This window comes from Leuciscus leuciscus, assembly GCF_965113295.1.
Source record: "Leuciscus leuciscus genome assembly, chromosome: 17".
Lineage (NCBI taxonomy): Eukaryota > Metazoa > Chordata > Actinopteri > Cypriniformes > Leuciscidae > Leuciscus > Leuciscus leuciscus.
The window spans coordinates 12,096,109-12,114,367 of record NC_138741.1 but is presented as its reverse complement, the minus strand read 5'-3'; positions in this window follow the sequence as shown (position 1 = coordinate 12,114,367).

Genomic DNA, 18,259 nt, shown 5'->3' with positions numbered 1-18,259 from the left:
GTTTTGCTTGTTGATTGTTTGATGTTACTGCTAGGAGAGACATCAAACAGGAAAGCGTCAATAGTCTGACTAACGTCGAGGCAAGTGCCTCAGAATAGATGCTTTTTTCAGGCTGAGCTTGTGGAGCTGCTAGAACAGAAAGAGAAAAAAGGCCAGACAAAATTCGAAAGCATAAAAAGCTTTTACACATCAGTTAACTGGCTTTTTTTTTTTTTTTGCCATAATCACTAAACACCTGTCAACGCCATTCATGTTCCCACTCCAGTCCCACAGATTTGTCCAGTAACTTTGACCCCAAGGACCTTTAGGATACAAGTAACAATAAGACTTTTTTCTCTTTCTCTTTCGCGATCGACGAGACCATCTGTTTGGAATGTGTTTTGCTCTCACAAAAGAGGAAGAAAATAAGACCACAGACACATTTGACCTTGGCACGTCCTTTCACCTCCTTGTACCTCCCTCTCCCCCCTCAGGCCCTCAGGGGTCTGGCCATGAGGACACTGTCAGTCTGAATGGGACATCCTGGATACATAATCGTGGGTAGCCGTAATGGATTTCCCCTGTTGCATTATCTTTCAACAGTTTGACTTTGGGAAGAATTACTTCAAGACTCCATTCAGTCTACGGCAGACAAACAAGTTAGCAAAGTCTTGCTGTACTTTTAACCCTTTAGCTGCTGGAAGTTGTTCTGACCCCTGAAATAGCAATGTTCTTGTTATATACAATCTATGTACATAACAAGAACAAAAAATATATTGTATATAAGCAAATTCGTAAATACTTTTTATGTTACTTTTCAATTCAATTCAGAGAAATAAAGAGGGGCTCCACGCTTGAAGTCCCTGCTGGGGATAACAACTGGTGACATCTGCAGCAATATATTTATCGAGCATATATTTAATTAAATTTTTTATATATACTATGGCTATTGAGAAAAAAAAGTATTTATAATAAATATACAATACACTAAATTATAAAATAATAACTGAATAGCTTTATAGACTGTTTATTAATATATATGAAAAAGGCTGTTTAAACCAGTCAGTGATACACAAACAGTATTGATTCTTTCTTGTACACACACACACACACACACACACACACACACACACACACACACACACACACACACACACACACACACACACACACACACATTGACTTTCCATAAAAACATTTTTTTATACTGTACAAACTGTATATTCTATCCCCAAACTGTATATTATATTGCCATCTTTGTCCCCATAATGTAGGGTTTACCAGGCCACACACACACACACACACACACACACACACACACACACACACACACACACACACACACACACACACACACACACACACACTCACACAAACACACACACATAAAAAAATAAATTTAAAAAACTCCCAAATTTTACTTCTGTTTCATTTTCAAGGTGGCAATTACAGAGACAGTGTTATACGTCAAACACATAAATATCTCCTCCACACCCCATCCACCTTTTGAAAACTTTTTTTGCAAAGATCAACAAGCCTAATTCTGGAGAGTTAATGTGAATTCCACAGGAAATTAGTTGTTTTCAAAAGGGGTCAAATTAAACTTGGGCAGAGAGACACGTGCTGACAGACACAGGAATATACGTCATTAACCATATTTGGCGATGCCCTTTCAACTTTACGGGTCACAATGGAAGCGTGTTTGTAATGACACTGGACGCCTGTGATGAAACATGTCACAATTATTCATGTGTGAGGTTGACTCTCCAAAACTGGCCGAGCACATGAAGGGGTTCCTGTAGGTCTCGCGTACCCTCACAAGCGTGCACTTTCCTGAACCCTGTTTGAACCGTGCCAAGCTGCCCAAACACAGAGAAACAGAGCAATCCCATGGGTCCGGATTTTACAGGAGGGCACTTGCTGTGTCACGTACCTCAAACAGAGATGATTGGCCCGAGGAGTGATGCAAAGGATCTTGGGGGCTGCTTCGGGCTTCGCCGTTCTGTAAAATAGCAGGAAGCATATATCTGTCAGTCTCCATTTAAAAGTTCACCTGTAAGGAAATGTTCTGGCCAGCAGTGCTGACACAATCACGGCGCCTAGCAACACATCCTCCTGATCCCTGCCTTTTGTGATATGACATGCTTCTGAACCACAAAGTTTCCTGCTTTGTGCACAGATCGTCTCAACCAAGCCTCTCGCCTTTGTTCGGAACGTAGAAAAAAAAAGAAAAAAAAAAGATAGAACGAGGCAAAAGCGAGAGGCAGAACAAGGCAGAGAAAAAAGAATGGAAGAGATGCCGGTGTCCGTCATTGTCCGGCACAGTGTTCTCTTTTTTCACAGTCACATGAGGGATGTCTTCAGAAAATCACATGGCTCTTTTTGTTTGACGGCCAAGAATACTGAAGGTTGTGATATAACGATTCTATTCTTCTGCCAACAGCACATATTGAGTGGCTCCTCTAAACACTGGGAGGACACAACTAATGCCCTCTCTTTGTTTGCCGAGAGGTAGATTTCAATTACATGGGTGGGAAAAGAACTAGTTGTACAATAATTTTTTTCCCCCCTTCACATAATTTCACGATCAGAAGGCTGTTAATGTCTGACACCAGCGTGTATGGCGCGGGGTTAATACCGCGGGGGTGTAGAGCTGTGTAAGAGTGACAAAATTGTTAGGTGACTTGGGGGCCTTACAGTGTCCAACTGGCTCAGTTTGCTGCCAAAGTTTCTATCACACCTCTGAGATCGCTAAGCCCACCTCCTCACCTCGCTCCCCTGGCACATGCCTTGTTTTCGGTGTTGTTTTATTCCCTGTGGAAAGGGTCAGCCAATGAAATGACCTCTATGGTCCTCCAAATCCTAAACCACCAAACCAGACCAATTTGCATAAAAGACAGGAGAAACCAAAGTTGAAAAAAAAAAGGAAGTAAAGGTTTCCCAAATGGGGGTTCATCAACAAAAAGTTGAGATTGTGGTAGAAGTGCTAGAATGTCAAACTAAATGAAATAAAACACATATAGTAATTATAATAATGCAGCTGTAATCATTTCAATAGAAAAAGAGGTTAGTGAACATGCAAAGATGATATAAAATTCATTATTGTTGTTTAAAAAATATATATTTAAAATGTAATATTAAAGGTCATGGGTTTAACTTGACAAAAAAAAGTTAGGCACTAACAGTTGTTTTGTACAAGTGACTTTTGACATGGCAGTAAAATGTATTCCCATTTGTATCCTTGCAAATAATAAGTGTATTTTTAAAGTGTTTGAACTGAGGAAACACCCCTTAAACTGGTTATAAATATCACTAAACACTGCTGTATGAATCAGAGTCATACGGCTCTTTTCGTCTTCTCAACTGGCCGTGTATTGTTCACAATGGCAAACGCTCCTTGTGTGTGTGGGTGTGTGAGCGTCTGCATCTGCCTTAACACAATAAGAGTTATTAGGTTGCAAGCCTAGTTCAAACAAAGACTCTTCTGGAGTACCTAAAAACATCTGAGCGTACACATTCAAAGGCCGCCGCAACGGATCAAGCAGCCCTTTCTTAAGGACCGCACATACAGTAATATGAGCTCTGTCCCAAAAAAATGTCTCAGTCCACTCCCTAGTTCACTATGTGGACTATATGTATCAGTAGAGTGTGAACACAAAGGCCCTGTTCCAAATGGAACCTTCAGACCTCGCGATCTTCATCAGAGTCTGCACTTTCATGATGTAAAGCCACTTTGATCGGCAGGTAGAAGTCTGCTGAGGAGCTCGTAGGCTCGGCAAAAGTACCCATTGAGGGCGCATATCGGCCGCATATTCTGAAACATAAAATGCAAAAAAGAAATGGGACACCCTATGGTCTTGTAAGTGACCCTAAGTGCATGTGAAGTGTGCCATTTGGGACGAGGCCAAATTGGAGCACTAGCAAGGGCTTTAATAGACTTAACACTGGATGACCTGCTGTCCTGCGACACGTTTACATGGTCAGGCATTAAAACATCACTGTTTTTTATTAACAAAATTGCTATGTAACACACTATGACTTAACCTTTTAGTATAAATTACTTTGCTAATGCATCTTCATTGTATCTGTTAAAAAGCGCAGTGCTATCATTAAAAATGAGCTGATATGAGCTGACAAAAATGATCAATTTTTGTCAGCTTGAACTGGTCTGTGTTGCATTGTGGGAAATTTTAAGAGAACAATTGTTTCAGCACACTGGATCGATGTTGACAATGAGACTGAAATCCTGGGCAGTGCACATACTACTAAACTAGAGAGTTCCTTCTAAGCCAGCATGTTAACCATTAGGAATCTCATAAGTGATTTTGAGCGCTTTCCGCTCATGCAGCAGCTTGACTCGACTCAATTTAAATAGTGTTTGCTGTTAGCATGCTGCTAAGCTAACACCGCAATACTTTAGACATAAAAAATACTTAGCATACAGAAATAGGCCAATACAAATACAGAGTAAAATAACGACTATTTTATATATATGTATGTGTGTGTGTGTGTGTGTGTGTGTGTTATGTTTCTATAAACATTTTCTTTAAGTATTGAATGTAAAATATAAGCATTTCAATTATCAACCTTTTTTTCATCTCATCCATCATCTTGGATGGCTTTTTTTTCACTGAGCTATTGCAATGCACTCTTGCTTTCACCATGAATCATACATGGGATGCTGCCTTATTATTTGTCTAAAATGAGGCAGCATAATTATGTTTACTATTCTTCAGATCAGCTTTCACATTCTGAGCACTGGAGAAGTCTTACTAGATTTTGCAACAATAACATTCAGTAACTTGGACATCTTGATGAATAAAAATGGGCAATTGTCCCTTTAAGTGCCGCATGTATAATGGACAGGACTCCCCTCAGGATCACAGATTTGCTAAACAGCTGACGGTCATGGGCTAAAGGCATGGTGCTGGCTGCATCTGAGTGTGTGAGCTTTTTTTCTCAGCTGTCATGTCTATTCACCCCCTAAATCATGACAAGCATGTGAGAGGATCTTTACAGCTATTCTTTCAATGATAAGTACTTGTTTTTCTCGTATACGGCCATTCAAGGACTTTAGTTATGGTTTTAATATGATTAAAACGTATACATTATTCCTGTTTTATCAAAAAAAAAAGTTGTTTGCATGTGCAGCAGTAGTCAAGAAAAGAAAGCAGGTATTTTTATCCGACTCTAACGCCATCAAGTCATAAATCTCCACCTGGAAAAAAGAAATTAAAATCTACAGTAACTATTTTTCCACCTCTCTTACCTCCTTCCTAAAATTTCCTGTTTGGAATCACATGAAAGTTGGAAAAAAGAATCTCCTTTTTTTCCATTCAGGTTTGGGGGGTCAAGGGCAGGTGGTGCAGTGGCACACAGCTGCATCCAAGAGTTGTTTTCCACCTCTGCTTAACTAGAAAAACAGCTCTATTCCATCTCCGTCTCAGATCGGAGATCTGACCTGGATTGATGCACTGCTTACGTATCGGCGGAGATAATTCGGACAAACACAGGACGTGAAATTTGCCATGGTGATCTTAGTTTGATTATAGACTTGATGACATTTTTGTTTTGGCTGAGATGTTTTTTTTATTTTTTTTATGTATTGCTTTTATTATACGAAAGAAGCGACATGAACCAAAACAAAATTTAAAAAAGGACATTTATGATCTCTTGACAAATCATCCTACATTGACCCTCCATTATCTGCTTTTATCTCTGCTTAAGTCCGGCTCATCTCAGGGTATTGTCATTCTCAAGTGTTTAAGATACTCTTCCCAACCCAAATGTACAAAGCAGATGTGAGCGCCATAAGCTCCAGACTCTCTCCCTTCCATCTCTATGCCTGATGTCTTCTGGATGAGTTAGGTATTAAATATGAGAATGTTAACAGCTGGTTGTTCATCCTTACTTGAGTGCATTAACCTCTTTAGCTGCTTTTTGATTCCGGGAGAAGGGACCCTGGAAGCGCCCGGGCTTTGGCAGGGCGACAGGACGCTAAAGTCCAGAGGCAAGAGAACGACAGCGACGAGGAAGGTAAACACGGGCGAACCCGGATGAGGTGATCGACTTGGGCAGCGGTCACCTGCTTGCTCGCTTGCACAAGAAAAAGCAAAGGTCGGGTTCATCCAGGCAGAAAAACACTGCACTTTCTTCTGCTTATTTGGCAAGCAGGGTGGCAAAGCCACTTTTGGAAGGGTTCCAGGGACAAACATGGATAAGACACACACATACACACACACACGCGTGCGGAGGATGGGTGATATCATGCCTGCTGTGGCCGGCCGAATCAGGGCTCCGCTGGAGCACTGATGGGTAATGAGGAAGAAAGAGCACATCTGCACAGGGATGCCGTGCCCTTGGAGCTTTTAGTGTATTACCACACCATAAAGACACTGCGCATGTACGACTCTCGCATGAGAATGACAGATGATAATTATGGTTATGGACTGTACATTTGTGATATGCTTCATTTATGATGGAATATCTAGTTTGGATTTCCTGTTGGCCGTGAAAAACGCTGGAATCATCGTATTAGCGTAGGTTATTCTGACACAGATTAAGGGGATAAGGTCTGCCTAAAATGAAATTCAGATATTATCCATTCATGTCATCCAACCCTGTACACTTCTACAAAAATAGACATTTTCTTTCCATTCAACAACGGCACTATAAATTGGTCAATATGCGCTATATTCCAAGTCTTCTGGATTCACGATTATGTGACTGAAATTTAAAGGGTTAGTACGCCCAAAAATAGAAATTGTGTTATTTTCTAACCTTTATGTTGTTCCAAATCTATAAGACTTTCATCTATCTTTGAAACACAAATGAAGATATTTTTAATGAAATCTGATTTCTGTTCATCCATTGAAAATACACACAATCAAAACTTTGATCCTTTAAAACGTTCATAAAGACATAGTAAAAGTAGTCCATATGAAACGAACGGTTAAATCCAAGACATGATATATGATGAACTTTTCATATAAACATTAATCAACTTATACAGAGCACATCAAATATGGTAAACAAATGCCTTCTTGGACTTTCAATGGAATGGACAGATATCTCAGTAGTGTTTGGAAGATTAATGATAGTCTTATGAGCTTGGAAGGACATGAGGGTAAGTATTTGATGACAGAATTTAAATTTTTGGGTGAACTATCCAGACTCAAATATGATGTGTCAACATGAATGACAATAGCCAAATATCACACCACATTTTTTAATTGAGTCAAGGTCTTGCAAAGCGGCAGATTACTATTTAATTGTCATCTATTCAAAACCATTGTATGGCTTCAGAAAGTATGGTATCTATGGCTGCACAATTCATTTGGCCCACTTTGATGACCTTTTTAGAGCTTGACAGATATTAGTCAGTTGTTGCATGGAAAGATCTGCGTAAAGATTTTTCTAAAAAATATATATATATATTTTTATGTTCACAAAAAAACAAAAAAAAATTTAACAGCATAGTGGATGACAGGACAACATTACAAGACTGAGTAAATAATAACCAAATTTTAAATTTTAAGGGAACTCCTCCTTTATGCCATGCCCTGGGCTAAGTCGCACCCTCACTGTTGTTTCTTTATTTGTTAAAGACAAAGCTAAACTGCGTCCTGGAAATAGGTTTTTATATGTTAGATCCCATCAACATCACAATAACTAATGCTCTAGGCTGAATAAATACAGACAAATATGCAAACCATAGTGGTTCACACAGACGTCAAGCTCCTAAAGGCACTGAGGAAAAAAGGATCTTTTGAATCACCACAGAACAACTCAGCAAAAACACCTGCCAGTCTCAATGTCCTCGGTTTCAAGACCAGGGTTAAAAAGCATGGTCTCTTTGAACTTGTTCCTCCTGAGTAAATATTGTCTTATCAACGTGTCCCTAATGGACTATCCCCTGTCTTCCAGTGAGGTAATTGTAAAGAAAACAGGGCTTGAACAGAAAGCTCCTTTGTATTAATATTTCTTTATCTATTGTTTCTATATTGCAGACATTATCATTTGTGGTTAAGTTCTCCCTATTGAATACGACTTGGCAGGTGGTCATGTTTGCCAACATAAGAAAAGTGAGCTTCTGTCTTAAGTGTGTCAACAACCTGAGAATTTTATGAGAACAGACAGGGGGAGGGAGAGAGAGAGAGAGAGAGAGAGAGAGAGAGAGAGAGAGAGAGAGAGAGAGAGAGAGAGAGAGAGAGAGAGAGAGAGAGAGAGAGAGAGAGAGAGAGAGAGAGAGAGAGAGAGAGAGATACAGAAGAGTTTTACAGATCAGTAATGTGCAGCTCTTTTTTGTTTGAATCTATTAAGTTGTCTATGGAGAGCATGTTTTACATTTCTGAATTATAAGTAATTTGCATTCTTTTGTGCTTGAAGTAAAAAAAATATCCATGTGGTGTAACAGAATTAAACAAAGAAATAAGTCTAATTAACACTTACATTTTTGCCTACACTTTGGCTCAAATAGTTTGACATAATATTGAATTATTATTTTGGTCACACTTTATATAAGGTGTCTTAAACTACAATGTACTTACATTTAAAAAAAAGTCTAATGTAAAAACATGGATGTACACAATAAGTGCATTGTATCAAATAAATTAAAATGCAAGTACATAGTAGTTAAAAACACTACTTTATATAAATTTTATATAAAAATTGTATATTTTATATTTATAAATCAAATTCACTGTGGTGTAACCAACATGCAGGAAGTAATTTTGTCATCATGTGACCAAAAAAATAATTTAAAACAGGAAATGATCTCACAGAGAGGACCCCTGTAGACTCTCATGACTATGTGTCAAGGTCAGAAAGTTAAAATACATATTCTGACCTTTACATGACCAAATGGAGTAACCCTAATTAAAAATCATAATCTCTCATTTGAAAATCATTTGAAAACTCTTTTACAGTATTATACAGTATTGTGTATTAAAAGTGTAATATTTTATCACTTTTTCAGTGATGATTACACCATTAATTTTAAAATCTTCTTTTTTTTTCTTTTCTTTTTTACCTAAAAAAAAAAAAAAAAAAAAAAAAAAAAAACTAGAATAGATTGCATTCCTAATAATTTGGCACATGCATTGTGAACTAGATTTTTAAGCGATCTCTCCTTTCATCATCTCGGACATCTTTATTTGTCATTGACCCTCACATGTAGAGGGACATCGCGGTATTCTCTTTAAAACATCACTTTTCCCTGTCACTTTACAGACAATGGGCACAAGCTCACAGGGTCGAATCACACCAGGGCCGTTTCACACGGCAACCCAGAGAGAAATTAATTAGTGAAGAGACGTTTACATGACACAATGCCCGCGTGTGACATCCTCGCCACCTTCAACTGAAGCCAGCGGAGCCCGTAGAGACCCCGTCCATGCACGCGCGCTCTCTCTCCCCCTGCCCCACTGAGAGACACAGCAAACTCGCCCCTTTTCTTTTCACTTTTGCTTTTTTATCGCAGAAAAGAAAGCACTTTTACAAAAGTGATCCACAATGGAAAAAATAATATTTGGCCAGGAAAACCACATGAATGCAGTTGTCTCGACCCAACTGGCTTTTGATCAGTGCGGCCCTCCGCATCAAGTTTGTCTGCTGGAGACAAGAACGCCTCCAAATTGTTTTCCCCCCTCAATGGCTGGAATTAATACAGCAATGTAAAGAGCTTACGATAAGTGTCTATCTGCCTCCAGCACTTGCACACAGAGGAAGGCTCGCACGCTTCGCCTTAATATGTGTTAATTCATTTGGTCACAGACTGAAATGTGTGAAAGTTGATCCTATGAAAAGGGAAATTACAAAAAGAAAACATTACGAGCGAAAGCACAATGAAGACCCGTACGACTAAAGTCAAGGGTGGGTTTGCCTGAATGCGGCAACATTTCTAAGTGGATGTAATTCCATGGTGATTATAATAAGCGGGTTAAGATAAACCCGGAGGACACTAGCATAATGCACATGCGTCTATTTGTCATGTTTTTCCTTGTATTTATTGTATTCTCAAACTTTAGCAGCACTCTCTTACTTATCAAAAGAATGGCCAAATACGTATTATCCTCGTGATAATTCGTCGAGAAAAAACAGCAAGGATGATGGATGGAGAAAAAAAAATATGTCTTTGACATTTTTGTCCCAGAACATCCTCCGCCAATGACCTTCTGTACAAGACACGGTGAAAAGAAATGCTTCTCAAAAGATGAGCTGGCCGTGGAGGAAGAGGAGAGAGGAGGAAACAGAGACTTTTTCACCTCTTGCATGTCGCTGGTTTCCTCATTGGAGAGGCCGGCTCCTCACCAGCTGTCATCCTGTAGGAGAACAGAGAGTCCGGAACACCTCCTTCATAGCTCAGCAGACTCTGCAAGATAACACACACACACAAATATAAGACCACCTTTGCATTTAACAGTATTACAACTATTTTTAAACTATTTTTTAAAACAAACACTCTTCACAACATTTAACATTATTAAAATAAATGATTCATAATCCATGGCACCCCATGGTCAAATATACAAATTTACATTGTTACCAAAAAAAACCAAAAAAAACAAAAAACTATTTCAAATAAATGCTGTTCTGAAAACAAAATGATCACCATTTCCACAAAAATATTAAGCAGAATTACTTGTTCAACATTAATGATAAGAAATTTACATTTACATTTAGTCATTTAGCAGACGCTTTTATCCAAAGCGACTTACAAATTAGGACTAAATTAAGCGAGTCATCATGAAGAGGCAAAAAACAACAACAACGCAAGAAGTGCTCAAAATACGAAGTTCAGGTATTATTCAGAGTAGCATAAGCCTGATAAGTGATGTTTCAAAGGGAAAGGACAATTTTTTTTTATGAGGTTAAGTGCTCACGGAAGAGATTGGTTGGCAAGAAATGTTTCTTGAGCACTAAATCAGCAAATTATTATTTCTGAATGTGACACTGAAGACTGGAGTATTGTCTGCTGAAAATTCAGCTTTGCCATCACACAAATAAATTACATTTGAAAATATATTACAATGAAAAATAGTTATTTTAATTTGTAATAAAATGTACAATATTACTGTTTTTACTTAATTTTTTGTTCAAATAAATGTTGCCTTGCTGAACATAAGAGATTTATTTCAAAAACATAAAAAAATATTTCCGACCCCAAACTATTGAATTATATATACTAACCTGACAAACTTGGTACCTTGTAAACGGACAAAGAAGCTCAACTTTTTACAATCCAATCGATTCCTGCCATTCCTGTACTTTTACTCTTAACCACATGTTTGTAGCAACAATTCAAATGGACCTTGGTACTTTACAGAAGTAGTTTTAAAAATACAAACTCAAATTATACATAAATACTCATTAATAAATATGAAATGTTTGTGACAGTGTAGTCTGCTAATACAAGACAGGACAGAAAAGCCCCTCAAGGAAACTCACGAAGACAGCAGACATTCACAAACTGCTCAGGTATGGTTTAATAATGTGTTTTGTGATTTCAGGGTTAAGGTCTCAATCTCCCTTAGAAAAACTCAATCACAAAATGAACTGGAAAAAAAATGTATAATAAAAAAGCCACTTTTTGTCATTTGTAATGGTTTAACAATGAAAGAGCTCTGCAGTGATGACGTATTTTTAGTATCACCCTGGTTCCCTCAACAAAAATAAATACTATTTCCATAAGTAAAATACTATTTCCATAAGTAAAATACTATTTCCATAAGTAAAAAGCTAAACATACATTCAAACTACACCAGGGTTACATGACTTTAACATAACTCTTTCAATCTTTACTTAAAATCTACAAGCTGGAGAGTTTGAGTTTGGATAGTTTGAGAGTGCGTGAGTATAAACACAATGTAAATGCGAACTAGTAAGTAGACGAGTTTACCTGTTCGATGTGGTGATGTTAAATGTCCCATAGTTCGACAACCACTGTAGTCCCATTTAAGTAAAAGCTTTGAAAAAAAAATAACGCTATGAAAATGCTAACTCGTTGTTTCTGGGTTTAGGCCAACAAAAATATGTCAACCTTTGCAGCACTTTATAATGTCAATAGCGTCATTTGGGGGCTTTACCCTGCAAATATGTTGATATATTGTATGTGATTAATTGTGATTAACTACATTTATTAAATCACATCATGCATATAGCCTAATTAATTTCATTTTAAATTGACTGACAGCTCTCGATTTTTTTTGCTTTAAACATTTTAGAAGATGAAATAACTGCCTAGCAAACCTGAAAAACAGAAAACACACACCATGATTTGGGTCCCGTAAAAATCAAGTGCAATAACTGACCAAACTTGGCCAGACCAAACTGTCTGGGTGTTCCCTCTCATGAGAGATAGACCGTCAGAGATAAAAGAGATTGATAGCGAGAATAAAAAAAAAAGAATGAGAGAGCGAGTGAGAGAGAGTAGCTGCACTAATCTGTGCAAAATGCTCTTGAGAATGTTGAGCTCGAGGGAAGAAGTCTCAAAACACAAGCTGAGACATATGGCAGCCATCATCTTGATTAAACTCTGGCAGCACTTGCCGTAGGATTACAGAGAAACCCTCACAAGACAACTTAATGGAGTGAGAGACATGCATCAGGATCACTCACCCTTCTCCTGTGAAAATGTGTCACTGCTGTTTATCATGGAATAATTTAATAATGGACTGTTGAAGGGAACGTATTTGCTAGTAATGTAATGTGAGGTCCATCAGTTTTCAGCAGCCATTACTCCAGTTTTCAGTGTTACATGATTCTTCAGAAAATCATCCTAATACCATGATTTGGTGCTCAAGAAACCTTTCTTATCATCACAGTTGACATGATTGCGTTGCTTAATGAAAATATAGTCTTTTTTCAGGATTCTTTGATGAAAATAAAGATAGTGTTTATTTCAAAATGGAAGCATTTTGTAATATTATAAAAGTCTTTGCAGTCATTGTGATCAATTAATGCATCCATGCGGAATAAAAAAATAAATCAATCAATTGCTTCCCAAACTTTGATCCCAAACTTTTGACCCATAGTGTAGCTTAAAATATTTCTAATATTTGTATGGTCATGGTGTTACCTAATATCATATCTTTGCAACATTTACAGTAATTTATAAGTAAGATAAATTATTTTCTGCACTATATTCCAGGGCATCATTCCCAAAGTCATGGGGTTCGATTCCCAAAGAATGCATGATAAAATATATTCAGTAAATGCAATGCAAGTCATTTCGGGTAAAAGCATTGACAATACTCACTTACAATGGAAGTCAATGGGATAAATTCACAACAACTACCTTACAGACTTGCATTTTTCCCACAGACACTGATGATCTGTGTTAATACATTATGAAATGCAATTGTTTTTTAGCTTTCTTGTGTTGTTTCCATGATATTTAGATATGATTCCAAACTGGAGGGCTCGTTTCAATTTCTTTGTGTAAAATTGGTCTTACTCAGTAAAGATGAGCGTTTGTTGTGTCCATCTTGCTGAAGGCAATAGCAGTCTCCTCTGTGTGAATGTTAAGGAGCAGATGCCCACCTGGCCCACAGAGGAGCCTTTTGGACCAAGAGACACCCATATGTTAGAGGAGATGATTCCTGCCGAGGATCACATACTTTGCTGCCACAAATCTTACTGCGAAGAGAGATAGAGAGAGAGAGATTGTAGAGAAAAAATACATTTATGATAGACTCATTCTGCACTGTATATTCTGTGAATGCACGTTTACTGTTAACCAAACAGCATGACAATAAGGGAAAGCAACTGAAAACAAACAAATGGGAAGCATCCAAGCGATGGGAAAGTCATTTTGCTAATAGGCTGTTGAATCTGCATCTACAGGACAGTTGTTTAATCCAGCGAGACATTAATAGGTCACAATTTGTTTTTACAGCACAAAAAGGAGTTCTTGACATCTTAAAAAATGCTGCTGTGAGAACACTTTCCCCCGAGGCCAGATTTCCGAGGAGAAATTGCTGTAGTCTTCAAAACGTCCCTGTTTGCTCATGTCTACCATCAGCAAATGATCTTAGCTTTGACTTACAATTAAAGACATAATGACAGACTTTAGGAAAATAAACATGTAAATAGAGGGGCAGAATCTATTTATATCAGCAGATTGCCTTGTAGTGTGGCATCAGCTGAGCAGACAAAACTTAATTCATCTCAACTGGAAATGCAGTTATCTCGGTTTTCTTTGTTTCTTTCTGACAATGATATTCTGAGCAGCACTTTTACATGTATATAATGCCTTTTTTTTAACAACACTGGCATAAAACCAGGCCTAGTGGGGGAAAACAGGTTCTTAGAACACTATTTTAATCTCGAAGATGATAAATGATGAGATCATGTAGTCAGGATCTATGATAAACATTTGGCCACACCTTCCAATAGCAGGTGGATTAGAAATATTTACTGGCCATTAATATTTCTAAACGCTAGAATACACCAGGGGAGAGCGGGACACAACCTAACACTTTTTGACTTTCTCAGTAAATGTAAATCCACTTGGGGTTATAAGAGTAATTTTTTTTCCACATTAATTTAACACGTCTACAAAGCAGTCTTTTTTTATTATTACAGTGTATACCTTTTTCTTGATTTACCCTTAAAGAATGGAAGTGAAATGTGACAACATGCCCCAGGTGGGGCATATTTTAATATGTTAAGGGCAGGTTGTAACAGATTAAAACATTTTCTGATCTAATAACAAATATACAAGACAACAAACAAATTTTTTTTTTTTTTTTTGACAATGAAAACACTGCAGTTATGCAACACACTGTAGTTCAAAACAATAAGGGCAAATAGATAAAGAAACATACTCGGACATTAAAAATAACACAGAACTGGAAAAAAACACACCCCTCCCATACCTCCACACACTGCTCTCACAGAATAGGGGACAAATAGACAAGCCAGAATGCTTTACATTTCTCTAAATTATAATTTGTGAACATTGACTAAGTTTTAATTCACCTGTTTCTCATGGTTTCTCAATAAAATGTGTAAAAATAATTCATGTGAATCATATCGCCGACGTCATAGAACAGCATAGTTCTAATAGCGAGACACATTGTGCATCGTTACAATGTACCTTACCTGCGCAACCGGGATTTAAACCTGGTTAGTGTCTTCTGCTAGTTAGCTAAGCATTAAAGAAGTATCTAAACTGCTAAACAGATTGGAGATTAAAATATCAATAGATTGGTCTCATTTAAATAAACGCTAAAAACTGAGATGAAAAATGTACTTTTACTATGGTTAAATAAATGTTCAGTGATATCTTCCAAAGATTTTCCTTGTTCTGGCATGAAACTCTAGATGGCGCAGGCTGATAGGTACTTAACTTAGTTGGTAGCGATCACATCATTATCTACATAGCGCAGCTGATTATTTGCTGTTGCATCAGCGGCCATCAAGCTGCGGCTCAACATTCACAAACTGGTAGTAGTGTTGCTGTTAGCAGTCTGCAGTGAGCTTTCAGAAACCCTCCACCTTCCCCAGCTCCACCTGTATAGATCTGCTATGGGGGTTATTTCATGTATGTTACATGTGCAGCAGCAGCAGCAGCATGTCTTAGGCTGGACTCACATATCGCGCCTAAAAACGCGTAGAAAACGCTAGGCGCATCGCGTTCTCCTTTTTCAAAAGCGCTAGGACGCGGTTGCGCTCCGGAGGCGTCTATCGTTGCTAAGCAACCGCTCTGCGCTCTCCGTTACAGCAAGGACATTTCAGAAATGGATTTCCACCACAGAAAAACCCTTGCTGTAACTCTGTTACAAGATTTATTTTCTAAGAAAAGTAAAAAACGCCGTAGTGTGTGGGTGCACCCCATACTCCAACAACGCAAAAAACATGGGGAATTTCACCAGCTGATCCAGGAGCTCCGCCTGGACAATGAACGGTTCAAAGCCTATTTCAGAGTGGACCAGGACCAATTTGATTATATTTTAAGAAAAGTTGGCCCAAGCATCAGTAAACAGAGCTTTTGCCGTGAAACCATCTCTCCTGCGCAACGGCTCTGCATTTGTCTGAGGTTAGACTATAACTGAAGTAGTCATAAAACGCCAGAAATAGCAAACACATACACATTTATATATAGAATATAGAACAATTCTGTATAAACAATGATGGATTTAACAATGAATCAGTTGTGAGCATTAATATTTTTAGTAAAAATATTTTTTAGTAACTAGTGCAGCAGTTTACAGTGTTAGGTTCTTGTCACGTGACCTACGGTGCGCTTGCGGCATTCTGAAAAGTTTAGATGTTTTTATCTCGATGCGGCGCGGACGCGCATGGAAAAAATTAGCGCGTCGCACCGCGACCGCGTCGCTTCCATTATGGGCGCGCATACCGCGCGCCTACATTTGAAATAATGAACTTGAGCGCGCAAAAGACGCGATATGTGAGTCCAGCCTTACATGCTCACAGCAATGTCTGTGAATGTATTAGCAACAGCGTAGCAGATCTATTCATCCAAGCCCAAATACATTAAAGGGGTGGTTGATTATGATTTCATTTTTCTAACTTTAGGTAGTGTGTAATGTTGCTGTTTGAGCATAAACAACATCTGCCAAGTTACAACGCTCAAAGTTCAAAGCAAAGGGAGATATTTCCTTTAAAAAAATGGCTTTTTAAGGACTACAACAAACGGCTGGTAAGGACTACACAACATTCCTCCTAAAATTTACATAAACCCCGCCCCCGTGAACGCGATTTATAGATTATCATGACAGAATTTGCTAATAAATGACTAGAAGATAGACACTAAGCTACATAAATTCACCAACTAACCATTCAGAAACATCATGTTGCTTCTACACGTTGTCACTTCTTCTTGAATCTCTCCATCATTGTCTGACTCCGGTTTGAACATAAAAGGCTAAAAGTTTTTGAAATTTTCAGTGCATGTCTGTGTGAGGTAAAAGGACACAAGCTGTTGAAGCTCCGCCCTCTGTGCCGGGAGCAGCAGCTCATTTGCATTTAAAGGGACACAAAAACGGTGCGTTTTTGCTCACCCTCAAAAAGTTAAAATTTTAACATGTTATATAAAAATATCTGTGGGGTATTTTGAGCTAAAACTTCACATACACACTCTAGGGACATCAGAGACTTATTTTGCATCTTGTGAAAAGGGCATTATACCACCCCTTTAAAATTGCCATATTAATTCCCATGCCAACCTCTATTACCATGCCAATCTCTCCACGAGTTGTCATGACAGAATTTTAAATTTTGCCACTTTCATTTTCTATATAGTGTTGATATGGAAATAGTAAATACACCGAGATTTGTCATGCTAGCATGTATGGAAATGTTTATACCATGTGTGTTACAACTAGCCCCACGTTACATTATGCCTAGTCTCAGCCTCAGACGTCACGCCCACGGACCGTTGGCTGAACGTCTGATGCATATGGCACGCTTTTCTGGAAACACTTTAGGAGTTTCGAAGTCGCGATCTGATTGGTTGAATTCGACAGGATGTCCGGGAGACGTGTGTGTGGCATTCTTTATCGTCCCGCCTGGAACAAATGCTGTGATGCCAAAACCCCTCGTGGAAGAAGAAAGCCGTTGTGTTTACAACTGTGACAATGAGCGCTTGCCAGGATCAATTAAACGCTGGATTTTCAAAAAGTATGTGAAGTTCGCGGCTCCATTGTTGCAGTAAACTTGCACAACGTTCTTGAATGAATAATTTATTAGATGCACACCGGTCTGTTATTGTAGGGACATCGACATTATATTGCCACGCCCCTAAACATGACGCGGAACAAAACGAACTGTGATTGGTTGCGTTACATGTCAGTCAAACGTCCTCTTGGGCGGTCCTTGGCCAAGAAAAGCTCAGATAGAGTCCAGACCTTCTGCTGTCAGTCTGAAGGTCTGGCTACGCGAGACTACGTTGTGCCGCACTCACCCCTACATGACTTTTGCCCAGATTTGCAGTCTGGAGGAGTCAATGTTTCTGAAAGTCATATCGAGTTTTCAGATTTCACAGAAAACTGCGTAATGTATGATGATCACAGACTCAGATTTTAGTTTTAAAAAAATACAGATGTTTTGTTTTTCATGTTTTCAATCGTCATGTTTTGAGCCGGTTTTAGAACACACGTTGTTTTATTTGTCATGTGTCTCCTTTCTCTGTGAGTTTACTGTGTTCGAAAAGACTTGAAAGTCTGGTAGTGTGTGATCCTTAGTCACTCCGTGTATGATTGCCAGTTTTTCTCTGTAATCATTTACTAAGTTGGCAAATGTATGATGCCCAGTG